This window comes from Coenobita brevimanus, chromosome 11, assembly GCF_032717465.1.
Source record: "Coenobita brevimanus isolate Jiangsu-jjx chromosome 11, ASM3271746v2, whole genome shotgun sequence".
NCBI classification, from domain to species: Eukaryota; Metazoa; Arthropoda; class Malacostraca; order Decapoda; family Coenobitidae; genus Coenobita; species Coenobita brevimanus.
The window spans coordinates 8,856,596-8,859,095 of NC_136964.1; positions in this window are offsets into that span (position 1 = coordinate 8,856,596).

Consider the following 2,500-nt stretch of genomic DNA (forward strand, 5'->3'; position numbering starts at 1 on the left):
AATTATCTGCGCAAATCTCTCACTCTCTCATAAATTATCTGCGCAAATCTCTCTCACTCTCTCATAAATTATCTGCGCAAACCTCTCTCTCATAAATTATCTGCGCAAATTTCTCTCATAAATTATGTGCGCAAATCTCTCAAAAATTCTGCGCATCTCTCATAAATTATCTGCGCAAATCTCCCTCCCCCTCTCTCATAAATTATCGGCGCAGATCTCTCTCCCTCTCATAAATTATCTGCGCAAATCTCTCTCTTTGGTGGTAGCATAAAATACCTATACTCCTTTAATTCTAACTTGGCCTAAAACTGCCATCTCGTAGTCTTGAACGTTGAGCTGTACCAACACACTAGCACTTGAATATATTGCTAGTCACGAGGAAGTGCAAGGTCATGGAAATAGAGCCATAACACTGTCTTTTCCTGCCACCGAGCTACGTGAAATAAGCTGCAAAAGGACGAAAATCTGGGCCAAGTTAAGGTGAAAGGAGTATATGCTATTAACCCTCTACACTCAGACCTCTTCCTATTATTTCACAGTTGCTACCCTCGGATTGCACTACACTCTATTCACTTTAACTTGGTCCAGATTTTCGTCCTTTCGCAGCTTATTTCACGTAGCTCAGTGGCAGAATAAGACAACACTGTGACTCTACATCCACTCCATAGCACTTCTTCGTGACTAGCATCGTATTCTAACATAACTCTCTTGTCAACCTTGGCTATTCAATTGCCTATACTGTATATCTATCCTCTCCATAGCACTTCTTCGTGACTAGCATCGTGTTCCAGCATTAATCTCTTGTTAATCTACTTCGGTCATTCATTTATCTATACTGTATATCTATCTATTAATCTATCAGCCCTCATTCACTAACAACGCGCTGTTCTGTTAGTATCCTGCAGTGAATCTATCTATCTATCTATTCATCCACTTACACTATATCTATCTATCATATCTATCAGACCTCATCTACTAATATTGCACTCTTCTGTTTGTAACCTGCAATTTATCTATCACTAACATTGTGCTTTTCTGTTCTTATCCTATCTATCTATCTAGCCCTATCTATCTGTCTATCTATCCTTATCCATCTATCTATCTATCCCTATTTATCTATCTGTCTATCTATTCCTATCCATCTATCTATCCCTATTTATCTATCTATCTATCTGTCAATCTACCATGTCCACACTCTCAATTTCACTTCCATTCGGCCAAGAGAAAAGTCGACTTATCCCTTGGTCAGGTTTTTATCTATTGGTCTCTCTCTCTCTCTCTCTCTCTCTCTCACACACACACACACCACCTTTTAATGTTATAATTCCAGAATCTGTTATAATTCTCTCTCTCTCCTAATGTTATGCTGCCTGAAATAATGTTATAGTCAATCAGTCAGTCTCTCACGAATCCTCGGTGTACATCTCTCTCTTTCTCTCTCAATTATTTTGTTAATATTATGGTGTCAGAAGCAGTTATAATTCACTCTCTCTCAATGATTTTTCCTTAATGTCATGCTACCAGAACCAGTTACAATTCTCTCTCTCCCTCTCTCTCACACACACACACACACACACACACACACACACACACACACACACACACACACACACACACACCAACTTTTAATATTATACGTCCAGAATCGGTGTTATAATTCTTTCTCCTTCCCTCCCTCTCTCTCTCTCTCTCTCTCTCTCTATACCCCCTCAACCCCCATTCTTTGATCAGGCTTACCAAGGACACCCTCTCCTCAATAATTCCAACGTTATATATTCTAGTTTTTCCCCTTTAACAGTTTCACTTCTTGTTAGCCGGCAATTATAGGCGGAGACCCGGGTTCGCGCGGAGGTATTCTTTGTTTCTTTCTTTTTCGACGTGAGATCGGATGGTATATGAGTAACCTGGGTAACCTAATACTTTGGTAACCTAAAGGAACTTTGGTGAGTAACTTTGGTAACCTAGAATAACTTTGGTAATCTAATACTTTGGTAACTTGAGTAGCTTTGGTAACTTTGGTAACCTAGAGTAACTGGCGAGTAATTTTGGTAACCTAGAGATATTCTGGTAACCTGATACTTTTTTGTTTTTGGTGGGGTGCTGTCTCTCTCTCTCTCTGTCTCACCTGATAAAACTGTACACAGGTTTATCTACGCAAATGTTAAATACACCGTTTGCCCTGACAGCAACAAATACACCTTCAGCCCTCCCCTCCCCCCTCACACACACACACACACACACACACACACACACACACACACACACACACACACACACACACACACACACTCCACCTCGTCTATCTCTATATATCTGCCTATCACACACACACACACACACACACACACACACACACACACACACACACACACACACACACACACACACACACACACACTCCACCTCGTCTACCTCTATTTATCTGCCTATCACACACACACACACACACACACACACACACACACACACACACACACACACACACACACACCTGACAGAA